Raw genomic sequence first — 21345 nt, forward strand, 5'->3', positions numbered from 1 at the left:
TTGGTGCTATTTTATTGTTATGTTAATCTTGTGGAAAAGGAGATGAAGATGAGGCAAAAGGATGGAGATAAATTGTTCTAATGAAAAGGTCAGCTGATCTGTGATGACCTTTAAGTCCTTTTGGATTGTGGGTTTAAGATATAAAAACATTAATCTCAGATTCTCATTCATTGGGTCAGTTTTTGTTGAGAATGTTATTGTTATATTACATTTGTCCCGTTCTAAGACTTTGGAAAATCATCTTAATGATTACATTGGGCATAAGAATGATGATGATGATCATCATCATCATGATGAAAAGAAGATGAAGAAAAGAAAGAGATTTTAGTAATGTCTTTCTTTTCTTTCTTTCTACTTGACTTATCTTTCAAGTAAGTGAGTTTTATATAAGGGAATCAATGAGCTTGAAAATGTTAACTTGATGCGAAGTCCATTTATCTTGACCATGAATCAATTAATCTTGTTGCTAATTATTTTAATGAATCACTGCTAATTAGCGAGAATGAAAGAGAGAGAAAAAGAGAGAAAGAGAGAGAAGAAAAGTGTAAAAGAAGAAGATGAAGAAAGATGAGGATGAAGAGAAAACTTGAAACTCTGGTAACTCCTCTTTTTCGAGGCGAAGATGATAATGAACAAGATGAAGATGCTTAAGATGACGAGAAGATGATAACCTCTCCCCTTACACGAGAGCGTCTTGTGAGGCAAGAAGATGATAAAAATTTCTTCACTTTCTCTCTCCCTTTTTCTATGTTAAATAAAGCATCATCTTATCATATTATCTTCATCTTCATCATCATCATCGTGAGAGGATAAAGTTACATGAATAGTGAAAATGAAAACAAGGTAAGAATTAAAAGAAACCACAAAAAACCTCCTTTTTTTGGTTCCTTTTATTTTACCTGTACCTCATCATCATTATCACTTATGATGATGATAATGATTCACCATCTTCATTTGTTATCACCATCCTCATCTCAAGTGAGAGAGATAAACAAAGAGAGATGAAAGTAAGAGGAGAAAACTTCAAATTGAAACAAGTTGTTGTTACCAAAGTGAACCAAAGATTATCATTTGTATATTCATCTTCATCTTCATGTTAATCATTGAAATAATTACTCTCATCAACTGTTTATCATGATTACGAGAAAGGAGAAAGACTTAATTTAGAAATGATAAAAGACTAATTAATTATCGTAATCTGATCATCAGGTAAAAGTAACTTACCTGAGGTAAGAAATATCATCATCGAGAGAGGAACAAAAAAAAAGAGGTTGAGAATCAAAAGGAAGAGAAAAAATTTCATGGTTACACCCTTGAAATTTCATCTTCATCTTCATCATTCTCATCATGATATATTCACCATGACATGTTATCCTAGATATTGAAATCAATTAATCAACAATTCTTTAAATTTATCGATAATTACGACTCACCCACCAAAGATCATCATCATCATCTCATGCATCTAATTAACAATAAACTAAAGGTAAATAACCAATGGCAAGAAAAAAAGGAGATTAACAGATAATCTCAATCTAATATTAACTTTTGGATTAGATATTAGTTAATGTCTAAGTAAAGATGAGGATTTTTGTTTTGCTCTTTCATCAATGGAGAGATGATGAGTAAACTTATCTTCATCTTCATCCCCTTAATTGCAATAATAATAATCATTTTAAACACAATCAATGGAAGAAAATTTTTTAAGCTAATTTATCAAACTATTAAGTAGGTCAATCGCTAATCTCTTACACATTTTCAAAAGCGACCAGAGTTTTTTTTTCTTGCTTATCCATTATAATTCAATCTCCTAATAATCCTGATAAAAGCTCATCTAACCAGCATTCCCACAGCTCCCCCACCCTCAACATGCAAAGATGATGATGATGATGACAAAAAAATAGATTCCCTGACATTGATATCAATGGATGAACGGACAAGCACAATCCCATATACAGAATCATGGTAACTGTAAATGCTTTTTAAAAAAAATGTCACTTCCTCCTTATCTTCATCTCTCTCTCTCTCTCTCTCTCTCTCTCTCTCACCACCCTCACAAATATAAATGCATCAATTGTAACTCTTTGCTACAGATTAACATCATCATCAAATTCAATACAAAACTAATCAGCTCACTCGATACAATTGTACCTCTCTCATGCTCTACTTTTTTTCCCTATGTAACTATTATCATTTTCACTATTAGATATGTAAAAATGATGACAATTTTATCATTGATTACTGATCATATTAATCAAAAAAAAAATGTATCCTTTGACTTAATGAGAGCAACGGTAATAATAACATTTATAAACAGAGAATCAGTTTTTTTTTCATCTTCATCTTCATCTTCATCATTTGACTTTGTTACTATTTTCATTGTTATTATATTGTAATTTGATGTTAAGAGACGATGAGAGAGTTTTATAATAATCATCATCACTATGGATTAAGTAAAATGACCTAATTTTTCACTATTAGATATAAAATGATGACAATTTTATCATTGATTACTGATCATATTAATCAAAAAATGTATCCTTTGACTTAATGAGAGCAACGGTAATAATAACATTTATAAACAGAGAATCAGTTTTTTTTTCATCTTCATCTTCATCTTCATCATTTGACTTTGTTACTATTTTCATTGTTATTATATTGTAATTTGATGTTAAGAGACGATGAGAGAGTTTTATAATAATCATCATCATCACTATGGATTAAGTAAAATGACCTAATTAAATTGCTTATTGATGGTTTTGTATTATTATGCAACACATTGAAATGATATTAGCATCAATTTTGACACAGAAACAGTTGAGATTTGGATGAAAGTATTGATGATGAAGATGAAGATGAGGATGAGGATGAAAATTTCTTCAATTGATGAGAGGTTAAAATACTTGAGACTCCCCATAGGGACATTTATTAGTTTATGTGATGTCCACCAATGGTTATCATCAAAAAGGAAACTGGTTTTATCCTCATCTTCATCTTCATCTGTAATTTTTGCATACCTTTCAAGCTTAATCTGTTATCCAATTAAAAAGAGCATAAAAAAATGCTAAGAAAAACTAATCAACTAATCAACTAGTTAATCGTAAATGAGTAAAGTTAATTACGAAAAATTTATGCATCAAGTTTTGAAAACTTTAGCGATATAAAATCCTTATTAACAAGAAAGTAACAATTAACTGATTGTAAGTTGATTAAACTTTAAGTTTTGAGATTTAATTCTCTATAATTGTTAATCAATTCTCAACAATTAGTTGATATTATGTTAATTTGGTTGTTGAATTTAAATTTCACCAACAGTGAAACAGGAAAGTAAACACACTGAGAGTTGATTGTTACAATCAACTTTCAGAATTGCTTGTTAATTAAGGTTAAACAATTTCATGTGTTGTGTTGATTGTTTAGTCAATATGAATATGATTAGTTGATTGTAATTACAATTAAGTTCAGATTTTTAGGCGTAGTCAATTCATCAACCTTCAAGAAGAAGATGAAAAAACAAAATTAAGAGTAAAAATGATTAAGAGAATCAAATAGAAAAAAAAAGTTTCTCTCTCATTTTCTCTTCATCTTCTTAATCAACTCCGTAAGTTTGATGATGATGATGATGTGGATTAAGATGATCATGATAATCACTGTGAACACCCTTTATCATCTTTCTATCTTCATTATCATCATTATTTTCTTGTTCATTATCTTTTTCTCATTGGGAAAAAAATGAATAAGGGAAAAGTTATTAATATAAATTAATCATAATTATCATCATCAACTCACTCACAGAGGACGACGAGATGAAGCTTAAAGGTTATCATCTTTATCATCATTTAACCAGGAAAAAAACCCATTTAATTGGTTATGATTATTATTGATTGTTGATAAGATGGACACACGCTATTGGGCTGGACAATACATCACAGCTAAAGCTATAAGATTAACTGAGAAAGAGAGAGAAAAAAATTATGGCTCAACAAAAAGTAAAAGAAAAAAAAAGTGACCATTGTAATGGTCAGTTTGTTGGCTACCTTTTTTTTGGCTCCTCTTCATTATTACTACAATAAAAACTATTTGTTCGGATGTCTCTCTCTCTCTCTCTCTCTCGCTCTCTGGTTAAGCTTGACCATTGGTCTAGTTTTAAACCAAAAGGTGGAGTAAACAAAAATGCCGGTTTTAACCCGAAACCAGTATTTAGATGGACACAGAAACAGAACTGACCAGTTGACCCAAAAAAATTTTACCATTACTTATGTTTACCTTTGGCTTATCTTCCTAGAGGGTTAATGTTGTTGTTGTTGTTTACTGTTTGTTTACATTTGTTTGGTTATCATCATCATCATCTGCCAGTTTCTTACCTTACTGACCTTGACCTTTAGGCTATCATCTCAGGTAAGAAAGAGAGAGAGAGAGAGAGAGAGACTAGATTGACCAGATATCTTACTTTCTCTCTCTCTTCTACCTGGACACTCAAGATTCAAACAAGTTTCAAAAGTAGTTGAATTATATATTTTTTGGCAAAATGTTGATAAAAATACCGTTTGAAAACAAACTGTAATTAGTTAACACTAATTTGCTACATTGATAACCGGAAGTTATAATTACAAATCCTCCCAAAAGTAAAAAAAACCATTTACTCATTTCCTCCAATGGTCAATTGATTGAAAGTAAAACAAAGTTTCAGATATTGATTGTTATTAAATTGCTTTTCATCAACGTGAATAGAAAGTATCAAATATCAAGAAGAAAAAACAAAATTATGATTGAGTTTTGATTAGATTCCAATCAAAAGGTAACCTTGTAAATTAATTAACTTTTTTCTTCTTCTTCTTGTTGATCATCTCATTAATTCTGCCATCAAATATCATGTTAATTGTAATTATGATTTCTATTTGATGGATACCACACAAACCAACATACTCTCTCTCTCACAGGTAACATTTGAAAAAAAGAGAAAAAAATTTCTCTTCATCGATTCTGTTTTTCTGCAAGCTAATCAGTTACAAAGTTGCAGAAAGAACAAAAAAAATATCATAAAGCTTTTGTTAAGCTTTTTCATCATCATGCTTATCATCATCTTCATCTTCATCTTCATCATCCTCTTTCTTTTTCTCTCTTTCTAAAAGCCAATTAAATGTTGCAGGTTAATTGGTGAAAAAGGTAAGATGAGAAAAAGAAAAAAAATTCTTTTTCTTTTTTCTTGTAAAAAATTCAGCAAATTTCAAACATCATCTTTGGTTCTGATGAGGGAAAGATGAGATCAAGATGGAGGATGGTCAAGGTAATGGTCAGTGTTTTTTGCTTTCATTTTAATTCTAATTAATTATATTCATCTTTCTGATGGTCATTTATCCTTTTCCTCTTTTGCTCATCTCTCTTTATCATTTCCATCCTCATCTTCATCTTCATATATCTTCATCTTTCTGTCTCTCTCTCTCTCTCACTTACAAATCACCTTCAATAAAATTTATTAGTCTTATTTAATTAATCTTATTGCTTAATATTTGCTATTGAATGGTAATCAAAAGCAATATAAACACTGACCTTAGGAGTTGAAATAAAAGATGAGGATTCATGATGGTCAGTATCATCATCAGGAAAGACTCATGGACATCATCAAAAGGCAAGAATGAAAGAGTCATGAAGATGAGGATGAAGAAGAAGCAAAAAAAAAGATGAGGATAAATGTAGCGTCAATGATGAGGTTAAACATTGTTGACCAGTATAAAAGGGAAGAAGAGGAAAGATTAAGATGATGAAAGAAAAAATCGGTTTCCATGGAAACCGGAAGAGATTGGACAATTTCATCATCTTTACCAATCTATCTTTTATTTTATCCTCATCATCAGCCTTTCTCTCTCTCTCTCTCCCTCCCTCTCTCATTCAACATATTATACAGAATCAAAGAGTATGAGAAGCAAAAGAAAAAAAATCAAAACAATGACCAATCCAATTGGTCATCTAGAAAACTAATTAAGATGAAATTTTCGGTACAATTTTTTTTTCTCATTTCCCTTTTTCCCAATTAGTTTTCACTCATCATCCTCATCCTTTCATCTTCATCATTTGCATAAGAAATTTATACCCAAGTGATGCTCAATTTTTCCCTAGGAATCACATTGCAAAAATTATGCAAAGGTAAAAATTGCAATTAACTTACAATTAAATATTTTCCAAACAAAGTGCAATTATAATTAACATCATCAACATTTTTTTGTGGTGTGAGTGAGCTCTCATCATGATGATGAGGGTTTACAGGTAACGCCCTGACCAAGGCAATTAACCATTTGCATCAATAAATTAGATAAGTCTCTCTCTCTCTCTCTCAGTAAATTAATGAAAGGGAGAGAGAGCGAGAGAGCAAGAAGATAATGATGATGAGATGCAAGAAAAGTAAGTGTAAAAATAAAGAGCAAGAAAAAAAGTAAAAAAGCTAAAAGACTAATAATGCCCACGGGCTATTATATGGAGGTGGTAATTATTAGCAGTCGGAAAATAAGGTAATACACAAGAAAGATTTTTATTTCATCTTCTTTTATCATCATCATCATCTCTTGATGCTCATAATTCTGGTCAACAGAGTAGTAAACATAAACTTTTACTGGTCATTTTCCTCTTGATCATCAATAAGCAAAAATAAACATTCCAAGTCAAGTTTAGCCTTCGTTTTATGAGCCTTCCTGTTTTCAAGTCTCAATCTTTTTCTCTCAGAAATCATTGTTTCCATCATCATCATCATCATCATCTTCCTTTGTTTCCACTAGAAGAAGAGAAAGAACAAAAAACAACAATAATAAAGAAGTTGCGTATTCGAACAAAACAAAAAGAATAGAAAAAAACATCCAACACAAACCAACTAATTACCTTTTCCCAATCAATGGCTTCTTACCTTATTTGTTAGCCTTTCTCTCTCTCAATATTTCTCACTCTCTCACTCTCTCTCTCTCGCTTTGCTCCTTCTCTTCCTTCTCTTCCTTCACCAACTTCCCATGTATTACACAATACAATTCAACTTCCTCTCACACTTATCATCATCTTCATCCAATGTTGAAGTAAAATTAACGTGGCAACAACACACAGAGAAAATCAACATAAACAAATCAAAGATTAATCAACAATCAACAAAAGGTAACAATTAACTTTGATCACAAATACACACTCAATATGAGGAGATATTCAGTATCTTGGGATTGGCTTTTTTTTTAATTCACAATAATCAATGTTCAATAATAGTGATTAGTTGATTGGCTGTTACATTGATTATCGTAATTGTATTTCTATCATTGGATCAACAATTTAATTTCCCTCATCCTTTTGCACTTTAATTCATAATCAAAGGGTCATCATCATCATCATCGTCATCATCTTAATCATCATCTTGTTGATATATTAATTGTTTCATTAAACCTTGAAAATTTTGGTTACTCTTTATTATTAGTAATTAAAATATTGAGCTTTGATTGATCAATCAAATTGAAAATCAATCATTCAATTTATTAATTGTTGTTTATCAAGATGATCAAGTTTTTTTTTGTTCATTTCTCATTTGTGTTAATTGTTGTTACTATTTTTATCAATTGATTGTTTATTATTAAATAACTGAATTTAAATTGTTAACCTTTTGTTGTTAATCATCGGTTTGGCTCATTTTAAATTGTATGTCTATTAATCACAATTAGTAAATTGTTTGGGAAACAAACTGGTTAACCTGGTTTATCTGGTTTATCTGATTTGCTTGTTGTTGATTTTAAATTGTTTAAATTAAATCAGCAACAAAGTTATTAAATTGTTGTTAATTTAATTGTAAATATCAAACGATTACCAACTGATTAAATAAATATTGAATATGTTTCAACGTTAATTGTTGTCTTAATTGTTATGACTCTTGGATTTTTTTTTATTTTCAGTTCCTTTACTTTACAAAATAATCAATTGATTGTGATGAACAACAATTAAATGTTGGTGTTAACAATTTAATATTTTCTGGTTCTAATTTCATTCAAGGTTTCAAACAATTAACAACAATGAAAATCAAACAATTAAAGCTCAATTATTTAAACAAATCAACACAGTCATTGATTAATATTATTATCAATCAAACAATTAACAGGTTTGCTTAATCATTTAAAGTTAATTGTTATTAGTTTGTTATTATATTTGCAAGGGTTCAACGGAAATTGAATTTCAATTTATTTAATTGTTCAAATGCCTTTTTTACCTTGAAAAACAATTGATTATCATCATCATCATCATCATGATATTTGCATTTAGTTGATTAGTTGATTGTAATAATTGGTTAATTAGTATGATGATTAGCTGTTAAGTGATATCACTTAAAGGTGATAAGGAGTTGATATAATCAGTTAATGATCAACAATTAAGATTGAAATTGAATAATAATACAAAGTAAAACTTAATCACAATTTAAGAAAAAGTTGATTACATTTTCACAATTAGTTTTTCTTTGTCAAATCCTTTTAATTGCTTAGTTACTTGATTGCTTGAGAATGAGCAATTTAATTATCACTCGATTGGCAATCAAAGGAAAGGGAAAATAACAATTAACAACATAGGGACACAACAGTAATTAACTAACCACTAATTGAGGATGTAATTAAGTAATTGTGGAAATGTAAAAAAAAGTTTTTCCAGAAATAGTGAAAAAAAACTTGAAAAAAATTCTGTTAACTTAATTACAATTAACTCGAGGGTTACAAGAACAATTAAAACATCAACAATCAGGGATAATATTGATTGCGATTGATTTAAAACAATCATTTGAAACAATTAAGTTAAATAAAGTTAATCAAGAAGGTGGAAAAGTCAATCTCATTGATTGAATCTAATGATAATTTACCAATGATGTTAATCTAGTGAAAATGATTAACAGATTTAATTGTAATCAAGGAAGCGATAACTGTGTGTTAATTAGTTTCACAAGTTGACACACACACACACAATATACATTTTAATTGTAATTAAGAAAAAATTTTCTTCTACCTTATTACAATTAAGGGAAAAGACTAATTAACTCGTTAATTATGTTAATGTTTAGCTTTCCCTCATTAACCACTGAATTAACCTCTAATTGTAACAGATTAGTAATTGAAACTCATTAACTATTATTGTATTACTTTGTTCAAGAGGATGATTATCATCATCATCATCATGCTTGTTGCATGTTGATTATTATGTGAATATTTCATGTTGATCATTATAAATTAATTGTACTGAATCAGTAAATGAACAAATTACTTGGTGAGGATTTTTTTTCATCTAATTTGGTTAAGAGGATTTTTTTGCTAATCATGATAATGATGATGATAAACTTGACTTCTGGTTATGGTGATGAGGATGAGGAGATGATGATGATGATGAAATTTTCCATTGTTTTGATTATGTCAACTCACTTGTGGTTTATCATCTTTGTCTCTCTCTCTCTCTTTCTTGTTTTCTTGTTGTTTAAATCAATGAAGATAATCATCATCATTTCTCATCATCTTCATCCATCAAGTTAAGGATGAGGATGAGGATGGAGGAGGAAAGTTGATGTTATATTAAAATGATTAATAACAAGCTCATTAATTGCTCATTAAATTGCTTGTTATACACTTTAATTAATCTCTTAATTATTACAGTTAAGGGAAAAGATACCTTTTTGTGTAAGGCTTTCAGTGAATAATTAGTCGGGTGGGATAATGATGAGTGAGGAAGACAATGGATGATAAAGTATCTTCTTCATAATTCTGATACTTTTTTTTATTCATTTTCTGATTAGATTTTTTTTTCTTTGCCTTCTCATCATCATATGTAAGCTCTTTGGGTAAGAGATGATCTTTTGTCTTCATTATCATCTTTACTTTTTGTAGCTTCTTATCAAATTATGATAGAGAAGGCAAATAAGCAATGAGAGATAGAGAGAGTGAGAGAGAAAGTCTTTTTTTTCATCTTCTTTTCCGTTGCAAATGCATTGTCTTATTTTACCCTGAGGGCATTTACTTGAATCGGTTTGGTAACCTTTATAATTTAAGCTCACTAATTGGCATTAAAGGTACATCCATTTTCATCCTCATCCTTACCATCCTTTTGTAACTCTCTCTCTCTCTCTCTCTCTCTCTCTCTCTCTCATTGCTTCTGAGAGAGACATTGAAAATATCACTTCCGTTTTTCCTCCTCTAGTCACAATTTTATCACCTTTTATCTTCATCATCATCATCATTTTCAATCTCAATTAAATGTTATAAGCTTTATTTTGTGTATGTACGGGGATGAGGATGATAAAAATGACCGGAAGGAGTGCAATTGGATGATGAGAGAGAACGGGTGAGCTTTAATTCTAATTGATACTCTTTCATTTCTATTGACATTATTTGTATATTTGTGTATAAATTTAAATAATAAACGGAAGTTGAAAGGATGAGGAAAATGATGTTCAAAGGGTCAAGAGATTGAAGATGCATAAAGATGATGATCATTTTGTGGTCTATTGTTATCAATCTAATTTCATGTTGATAACTGTCACAAATTGATTACAATTGTAACAATCAAGCAACACAACAGCAAAAAAAAGGGTTACACAGTTTTAATTTATCATCGCCATCATCATTTGTTATAATAAATGGACAGAAAATGATTTGCATATTTAACTAACTGACTTTATCCCTACGGATGATGAAGATGCTAAAAATGATGGTACAAATTGATGATGATAAAGCCACGCGCCAATACAATAATATGTAAACACAAACACGTATTCAATTGAAAGAGAATCTCAATTGAAAGGGTGACGGAGGAAAAAACTTCATCTTCATTACGTGAGAGAGAAAGATAAGATTGATGATCAACAGAAAGGTATCTTCAGGTCAGAATGAGCCGTTTATCCATCATCATCTTGCTCTCTCTCTCTCTCTTCAAATAAGAAGCAAAGAATCAGGTATCGGGTTTCAGTTCGCCCTCAGGGCTGATGCATTCATTTTACGGAATCTCAGGTAATGATGAGCAAGAAAAGAAAGAGAAAAATGAAAGAGACAATTGTAGTGACACCTTGAAGAGGGAAAAAATTCAAATTCAATTTTCAATTAATTGAGAAAATGAAAAAAAAGTTGATTACTCAAACTTGATTGTCACAATCAAACCTTTATTAATGTGACTCTCTTATTATTAATCAAGGTAAATGGTTAATAATTTTCATGGCAGTTGATTCAATCATTTGATATATATAATCAACCATAATCATCATCATGATCAACATGATAAGTTAATTTAATCAAAACTAATATATTTAAGTTGTGATGAAGAAGATGAAGATGATGATGATGATGATAAAGGGACACACAAAGTAAAGGCAAAAATTAACTAATGTTATCATCCAATCATCCAACTGATTGTATAATATTAATATATATTATTTCATTTTCTCTCTCTCATTCTTGTTAATATTATCATCATCTGAATATCTGTTCATTAGATGATGAGGATGATAATGATGATGATAAGGAGGAAGATGATGAAGATGATATAAATTACAATGAGAAAGAAGCGTTACTAAGCTCATATCATCTTCTTTTTTTCTTCTTCTCCCTGAGGATGAAGATGATCACCATCATCTAGTTAACTCTCTCTCTCTCTCTCTCTCTCTCTCTCTCTCTCTTCTCTTTCTCTCTCAGTTTTTCTCTTTCTTTTTCTCTTTCTTTTTTTTCTGGTAGCCATCTTTTTCTCACAATAATAATAATTGTAATAAGCGAAAAGGGGGTAGAGTCGCTCCCTTTACCATTTTTCTATCTCATCATCATCATAATCATCTTTCTAATAACAATCAATAATTGAGATTACTTCCCCTTCTCATTTCTTTTTCCCCCGTTTATCTTCATTTTTCTCTTTCTTTTTCCTCTTTCTAGTTTTCTACCATGATGACTACGCCTTGGTAAGCATATAAGATGATGATGATGATGAAAAATAATCAATCTCTTCTTGGGGGAAAAATGGAAGGATAAAAACCAAAGAGAGAAAAGAAAAAACTAAAATAGAGTAACTCACTCTCACCTCTCTCTCTCTCTCTCTCTCTCTCTCTCTCTCTCTCTCTCTCTCATTTTCATTACAATAATATTACAAAGGTGGGGGAGTGGGAGGAGTAGTCACAGATTAAGTAATAAAACCAATATGAACCTAAATTGTTACCCAAAAAAAGCATACAATTAATTGGGAATAGTAAACTTTTTTACTTTCATTTTTTGGGTTGTGTAAGTTTTTTGGTAAAAAAAACCAGGAAGAGACACAAAAGATATTCAAGGTTGAAGATGATGGTGATAACTGTTGATGGTGATAAAACTATTCTATCTGTATCTGAGCTCACTCACTGTCTGTCTTAATATAAAGCCCACTGGGGTGGGAGAGAGAGAGAGAGAGAGAGAGAGAGAGAGAGAGAGAGAGAGAGAGAGAGAGAGAGAGAGAGAGGGATTAAGCTTATCCGTGTGTATGTTATCGTAGATGCAGCTTGCTCTTTATGGAAATGATTTGAATGGGAAACAAAATATGAAATTAAAAGGCTACATCAGGAAGATTGTGATGATGAGGATGAAAAGAGAGAAGGAGAGAAAGAAAACAATAGGGAGGGAAGAAGAGAGTAAACTTTGAGAGAGTGCGAGTTGCACGCGTTTTGAGCTCAATTATTTTACCAAGAGCGTGAAACAGACAAGCGAGAGAGAGAGAGAGAGAGAGAGAGAGAGAGAGAGAGTAAGGATGATAATGATGGCTCATATTGGATACATGAAAGTTAATGATGATAAAATATGACGAGCAAGATAAAACAATGTTTATCTTCATCATTTTCTAGATTTACATTAGACAAACTGTATCAAAGGTAAGATTCAATTTCCAGAGGTAGTATTTTTTACGTGGTGGGTCAGTCACCCTCTCTCTCTCTCTCTCTTCCTCCCTCTCTCACTTTCTGATGCTACTGCATCTTAACCTCTTCTATGTTGTGATCAATATTGTTTGTTAGTCTCCATGTGGGTATATGTTAATTTGGTAATTGATTGTTTTGATTATTGTTTCTGGTGAACCAAAGATGATCAAAGGTGTAGGGGGATAAAAACCTAATCTGGAAACCGTTTTAATCCATTATGGTTTTATCCCTGGTCATTTATGGTCAATATAAACAAATGCAATTGAGTTTTATCTTTCAGCCTCTTCTCCTCCATCTTCATTATCATCTTAACCATCTCACTCTTTTTTTCCTAGATCATCTTTGGTTGCAATAATAGTAATGATCCTATTGTCATGTTAATTGTTACTCTCCCTTTTTCATCTCTCTCTCTCTTATTTCTGATGAGGAAGATGAAGAGCTGATGATGATAATTTACCAGTCAAATATGTTTACTTCCATCACTTTTACTCTCACTTCACCGCATCATCATCATTTCTCTTTCATTTTTCGCTCATCAAATTGGTCAAGCATGTCCAACACATCATTCTCACTCTCTTTTTCCCCTCTTCTCATCTTCATATTTGCATTTTCTATCCAATCTTCATTTCCCCTATGAAGATAAAGAAAGAAAAAGAGAAACTCTAAATATACATGTAATTTTTCATCTTCCTCATCATCTTCATCCTCATCCATCAGGATATTGCCTTTTCCTTCATAAAATTTAATGTATAAACTAATAAAAACAAATACAATGATGAAGATGCATATGGAAGAGAGAGAGAGAGAGAGACTTATCTTCCTCTTCCTCTTGGTTTTAATTCATGAAAATGGCCACGATAATGAAGATGATGAATTGAAGCCATATCATCATCTTAATTGTCATTAAGTAAACATTTAATTGGTTCTCAGTGAACAATATGATTAATCAAAAAAATTAAAATAATCAAGAGTTGACAGTTAGTTAATTGTCTTAGCATTTTGATTACAATTAACTGTTGTTAAAGTTTTGACAATGATTGAAATTTGATTAGTTGAGGTTTTTGTTTTCTGCCTTCTCATCATTGATAATATTGAATATCTTTTGATAAAGTTAATATTTGATTGGAAATTTTTAATTAATTGTTGAAGTTTCTATTCTCATCAGTTAATTGTCAACTGTAAAAATAATTAATGCAAAGTCAAAGAAATAGTAATTAACTATTAATTATTTACCATTAGGTTAGATTATCAAATTTAATGACTTTTTTCACAATCAACTAATTGTGGGTTGAGAAAGTTTTTTTTACTTTCAATCCAAACTAATGAATAGGTTAATCAATTTACAACAATTAACTTAATTATTATATTTTAAGAGAGAGTTGAAACTTTTTCCTTGAAACTCAATCAACTGAATAGTTTGAGTAACAATTAAATAGCAACAAAAAATTACTAATTACAATTAAGAGAGAGAGAGAGAAATGAAAATCTTTCAAAAAAAGTTAATCAATTTTGATTGTTAACAATCAATGTAAATACAATTTGTACAATTAAAATGTAAAGTTTTCAAGGTTATCATCCATTCAATCATCATCATCATCATTTTATTGATGACGATTGATCAAAAAGGAGCTCAAGTTAATTATATTAATTATCATCTCTCAGGTAAAAATTGATTCTCATGAAGAAAAAAAAAAGTTTTTCTTAAAGAAATTAAGTTAATCATTAATTTTTTGAAAAGTAACAATTACTATTGATTAGGTTTTAATTGTTGATCAACAAGAGAACACACAACAATTAAAATCAATGTATAATCGTTGATTGTATGTATTCAGTTTTGGAACGTGGAAACAATCAACTAATTGCTGAATTTGAGTTAATTTTGGCTCTCATATGTTGGGGAAATTACCAGACACATCAATTAACGATTGAAAAGTTTGATAATTGTAATTAAAATAAGTGATGAGGATGCTGAGGATATTGATAATTAAGCCTCAGGTGAAAATGATTGATAAAATTTCAGGATTCATGTAACATGTTGATTTATTTTCATGTCGTCTTGTTGGTGTCAACCAGTTAGCTTGACCTGTTCAATGTGTTCACATGTTGTTTTGAGGTTATGATCAAATTGAATGATAATAACCACAAGAATGATAATAATAATGATGATGATGATGATAAAGATGATATTTGCTGATCAATTTAGATAACTTTTAAACAGAATCGCATTTTTTTTCCTCTTGAATTTATCATGAAATTACACCAACGCCAATGGATGGAAATGAGAAAAAAGTTTCAAAAGTTAGCAAGAGATGAAGATGAAGATGAAGAAGATGATGAGGATGATGAAGATGTTATAACATCATCATCATCATCATCATCTGTTGGGTCTAAACTGATATATGTTTCCAAGTGATGAAAAAATTAAAAGCAAAAAGGTAAGAAGATGAAAAGATGAGAGAGTTAACTGGTCAGTTAATCTTTTTGGTTAACATTTTGTTTTTCTTTTCATCCTTAATCATCATTCAATTCACGAATACCGGTCAGCATCAAGATGACCATTATCATGGTGATGGTGATGATGATGATCATTTTTTCTGTCTTCTTTATACTCTGATTCTATCAAGTGATTGACAATCTTATGATAATTGGTTTAGAATAAATTTGTTGATAAAAACAAGGCGAAAATGAGGAAAAACAAAGTTTGATGACATTTAGTAATTATTATTATAATAAATATAAGGGATAAATCAAAAGGGATACCAAGGATTCATTGCATCAATTCAATTGGTAACCATGGCAACCGCATCCTTTTTTCATTCATCTTTTATCCGCATCATTTATGTTAACCAAGTCACGTCTGAATATGTTGTTGTTGTTTTTTTTATATATGAAAATGATGAAAAAAATACTCATCATACCAACATCATCAATCAGTAATTGACATTGAAAACAATTAATGTAATTATTACACAATCAAAGCATCACAATTGTGTAATCAATGCACATAAACAGTGAGAGAGAGAGAGTGAGTGAGAGAGAGAGAGAACGAGTGAGTGAATGAGTGAGATTGAAGGTAGAGTTTCCTATTTTCTAATTAACTTTGATTTTGTTAGAACAAAATTGTAATGGAAAAAAAAGATCGCTAAGCAAATCAAACAATCGAAATTCTAATCTTTCATCTATAGAAATTGAATTATAAATGGAGAAAAAAAGAGAGATTAATAGAACTTTTTTTTTTATTCTCTTACAACTTTCATCTTGTTCCTCTTTTCGAATTCACAACTTTCTCATCATCTTCATCTTCTAACATCTTTAACCAATATCATTTACGTGATAGAATTGACTTCTTGCATCTTTCTCTTCATCATCATCATCATTATCATTTATCCTCATCATGTTGATCCATTTTCCTCAATATAAAATATCTATTAAAATGAATGAGAGTAAAAAACTTTAATTTAGCTTCACTCTATATTTCCTGTTGTCAAAGTTTCTTTGTTGTAAAAATGATGATAATGATGATGATGGTGATGAAGATGATGAGGAGAAGGAAAAAGAAATGATAAAAAACTATAAACTTTTTCACTCGATTTTCTTTCGAAATAAAATTCGAACCTTTAAAAAAAGATAAATCGTCTTTTCCACCCCACACATCCACCTCCTCTCTCTCTCTCTCCCACCCTCAACCCTCTGACTTCTACCTTCTCTCTCTCCCTCTCCCTCTCTCTCATCCTCATCTTCATCCTCATCACTGTGAGTCACACACTCATATCCCTCGATTTTTTTTCTCTATCAAACTTTTAAATCTTTTGTAATTTCGAGTCTTTAAAGAACCAAAGAGAAAGACTTTGATTTAATGAGAATTCTCATCTTCTCAATTGAAAGAGAATCTTTCATCCTTCATCATCATCTTCCTCTCTCTCTACTCTCTTTCCTTACAGCTTAGAACTTTTCGAATATTCGAAGAAAACTCATTTTTCTGTACTTTCTTTTCTCCTTAAATCATCATCCTCATAATCTTCATCTTCATCTTCATCTTCCTCCAACATCTTGATTATCATTCTCATCCTCATCTAATCATCATCATCAAATTATTAAAATAATTGCACAATAATCTTAACAATCAAACATGAATCGTAATCAATGACAATTTAATTATCATCAACATGGATAATTGAATGAGCTAATTGTGAAAAACAAGATTAAAGGTTAATCTAATTAAAAAGGTAATAAAATTTACTATGTATAAATTAATTAATCAATGTAATAATAATGATAACCTCTTTTTTTTGCCTCAACAAAAACTAAATTAACTTAATTGTTACCATTTAGTTTAATCCTTTCCTATCACCATTGGATGTTACAAGAAACCATGATGACGATCATGATGATGATGATGATGATGATTGTTAATCAAATAGAGTAAACTTTCAATTCGTAATTGTAATTACATTTAATCATTTTCAGTTCTATATATTGTATATACATTTCTCCCACTCTTCCTCATATTGAGCAATTAACTTACCCACCCCACCCTCACTCTCCTTCCTTAATCATAACAATTAACACTGAGTATCAATGTTAATTTATGCAATTATATTTTATAGGCAAACATTTTCATCCCATTAAACTAATTCATTGATTCAATTCATTTACTTTTGTGAGCAAACTCACTAACAGATAATAATGATAATCAACTTCTCATATAGATGAAACTTTTTTTTATCTTCATCAACTTAATCATGATTAGTGAATTTAATTGTTGACCGTAATTGTGATTAGCACATTTCGTTTGCAATTCTAACGGTAAAAGTGGCAAAATTGCAAAATTAATTGTAACAATTAAGTAATAGCAAACAATCATCAATGGTAAAGATTGTGATTGAATTTTCAAAGATTCATTTTAATGTTAATTTAATGATAATTAACTAATAATAGCAGTTAATTGCTGTTGTTGCTGCTAGTGAAATTAACAATTAACTCATTGTTTGGTTAGTTTAATTGTTCATTTCCAGGTTTGATTGTTTTTAATTGATTGTTATGGTAAATACCATCAACACAACGTAAATGTTATTATAATTAAGTCTCTAATTGCAACAATTAAGCCTTGAAACAAAGTACAGAAAAAAATTAAAGGTCAACCTTGATTAACAATTAAAACTATTGACAAGGTTAATTAGCAATTAAGGAAATATATTTGATCCGGAAATGATTAAATAAGCAAATCACAATCACAAGCACAATTTAAGTATATGAAAAAAAAGGTTAAACAATCAATTAATTAGAAAGACAATTAGATTTAAATTGTTAGTTTTTTTTTACCTTTTCGTTAGTTGAATGTTGTTAGTTGATTAGTGATTAATTTCCCGTTGATTGTGTTTTAATTGATCATCTTTCGAGGAGTTGGTAATTGTAATTGCCAATCAAATTTAAGATTAAAATCTAAATTTAGATTAATTGTGATTCTTAAATTGCTATCAAATAAATATATCAATTGTATGTGTTGTATATATAAATTCAATTGTAGTAGTTGTAATTAGGAACCTTAGTTGTAGTGTGTTAGTTTTAATTAGTTGGTTAATTGTTGAGATTTTAACAGGAATTTGTTTTGCTTTTTTTATCAATAGGAATTATTTTCCAATCATTCAAGATGATTAGTTAATTACTATTATTGTTTAAAAGAAAACAACAATAATAATAATTTAATAGGAACCACAGGTAAATTGGTAAGTTGATTAATTGTAGGAACCATTGATTGTGAACAATTAAAAATTAAGAAAAGCAAAAGTGTCTTGTTAATTGTTTTATCAATATACAAAGTCTATGGGAAGTTGTTGTTGATGGTGATGGATTTTGATGATTGTATTGTTGATGATGGTGATGATCAAAGTGATGATGAAGATGCTGATGATGATGAGGATGATGAGAAGGTAATATTTACAAAATGTAAAAAGCAATATGGAGAAGCGGGAAATTCAATTGCAGCGATGAAGCAAATAAAAAGCAGCAAATTTGTTAGCACGAGAAATTAAAGTTAATTGTAAACAACGACAACAAACTTGATGATTAAAGGGATGATGATGATGATAAGAAAGTGAGAGAGAGAGAGAGAGAGAGAGAGAGAGAGGATAAAATCTTCAATAATTTATGAATGAATTAGTATTTATGTAAATTACAATTACTACTCACTGTTAATTGTAATTGTAGGTAATCAAATCTTAAGCTGTTGTGAATTGGTGTTGATTAAATTAATAGTGATTTTCATATAAAAAGGCAATCCGATAATTAGGAACTGTTGTTGTTGTTGTTGATTTAATTGTTGTTGATTAGGAACTGAGTGTTTGTATGATGAGATGTAATTAATTAATCTTGTTGATTAGGAACTAAGCCAAAAAATTTGTTTCGTCTCCAAAGGTAACTAATTAATATTATTTAGTAATTAATATGAATAGGAATGTAAATGTTATATATATATATGTATATAATTAAGTGTATTAAGATGTTGATTAAATTTAATTGTTATGATGTTTGATTTAATTGTAGGAACTGATTTTGTTTGATGAGAAATTGAAACAAAATGGTTTTTTTTGTTAATTACCAAATTTGTTAATTTCTTGTCAATGGGAACTTTAATTTACTTCATTAGTTGTAACTTTGGTTGTAATAATTAGTAAATTGTTTCAGAGAAACAATTTCATTTTTCTGACAATCAATTCACCAATGTTTAAGTTAGTTGATTGTTGTTGTTGATTAAATTGTAGAAACAGCAAACAAATCAAACTTTTCATTTACGTTGATTGTTGTGGACACTTTAAATTTAATATTAATTAATATTCAATTCCTCTCATTTCTGATTGTTGATTGTGTGTGTTAATTAATCAATTACAGATCATTATGGTTGATTAAATCACAATTTGAGGATTTTAACAACAACAATTTAAATTTAACACAAACATTGAAAACCCAACATGAGAATGATAATAAAAAAAATTGATGTTGATTGTTGATGGTCACTAGTTGGGTTGATGTTGTTGTTGTTGTTGTTGTGTTGATGGTGATGATGGTCAATCAGGTGGGAGTGTCGATGCTTTAACAACAATGGTTGATTGATCAATTAATATTATCGGCACTGATAATCCAAGTAATAACACTGGAAAAATAATATCATCATTGAATAACATTATTTCCGGGCAACGGTAAATCATTTGCATCATCATTTGTTTATCATCATCATCATGTTGATAGTTGGTTGTTGTTACTTTTTTTTCAGGGCAAAAAAAAACAAACTTTTTCCTTATTTTTTGTTAATATATATAAGAACTTTTTATTTCAAGATGATGGAGATGATGAGGATGATAATGATGATGATGATGATGATGATGATAATGTTATTATTGTGTATGTATATGAGTGTGTAGTAGTCCCAATGAACGACTCTCTCTGACTGATTTTTCTCAATTTATCTTCTCTTTCTTTTGTCTCATTAATTTTCTCGTGCAGACGCAGAGGCAAATGAGAGAGACAAAGGAAAGAGAGAGAGAGAGAGAGATAGAAAGAGAAATCATTCATTTTCTTTCTCCCACTCTTCTTAATCATCTTTACTAGGCATGTCTGCCTCTTCTCCCTCTCACCAACTCACTCTCTGATATTCTCTCTCCCCTTTATCTTCATCATCATCATCATCATTCTCATCCCTAGTGTCTTGATTTCTCTCCCTCGTCTTTTTTTTTCATTTCTTTGCATTTTACACTCTGTCTATTTTTCTTTCGACTTTTGTTTTTTTCATCTCTCTTTCTCCTTCATCATCTTCATCATTCATTTAAAAATGTTTCTCAATGAAGGAGGAGTTAAATGAGGGTGTGTCATTTACTTTCATCTTCTTTTTTAACTCTCACCTCTCCCCTTTCTCTCTCTCTCTCTCTAACTCACTCTATGGACTCTCTCCCTTATCAACCCCCTGTTCATGTTAAAAAAAACACTATTTTATCAATGAACCAATGCCATCTATGAATTAAAATAATTACATGAGAAAATTTGAAAATTTGAAACTTAAATTTACAATACAAGGTCAATAAAAAGGTCATCAAGACTTGTCATCATTTATCATCCATCATTTGTCATCACCATCAGAGGATAATCCCTGGATAGAGACTAGTATTGGGAGTAAAAACTCCCAACATCTTAAAGGATTAGAATATCATATCAACGAGAGTTTTCAAATTCGAAACTTTTTCTTTCGACTTTTGTTATATGTCCAATAAACTTTTCGGTTTAATTTCGATGGTTTTTTCTTGTCTCTTTCCTTGGGAAACATTTCAAGAGTCAAAAGTGGTCAGTTAGTGGTCAGTAAATTTGTCGAAAATTTCGAAAAAAGTTACTGTTATTGTTTGAGAAAAGAAAAAAAGAAAAATATTTTCTCGAATTAACTTTTTTAG

General features: G+C 29.9%; 1 protein-coding gene across 1 annotated transcript in view; it reads right to left on the reverse strand.

Annotated features, from left to right (window-relative positions):
* Nucleotides 1–20352, reverse strand: part of LOC128392465 (zinc finger homeobox protein 3-like) — a 74547-nt gene extending 54195 nt beyond the window's left edge. The window contains exons 1-2 of the mRNA XM_053352493.1: nt 19100–20352; nt 18233–18968 (exon numbers count right to left, since the gene is read on the reverse strand). The gene's annotated coding sequence lies outside the window, so the exon portion shown is untranslated. The remainder of the gene's footprint in view (nt 1–18232; nt 18969–19099) is intronic.
* Between the last annotated feature and the right edge of the window lie 993 nt (nt 20353–21345).

The sequence above is a fragment of the Panonychus citri genome, unplaced genomic scaffold (assembly GCF_014898815.1).
Source record: "Panonychus citri isolate SS breed McGregor unplaced genomic scaffold, ASM1489881v1 Contig00136, whole genome shotgun sequence".
NCBI lineage: Eukaryota > Metazoa > Arthropoda > Arachnida > Trombidiformes > Tetranychidae > Panonychus > Panonychus citri.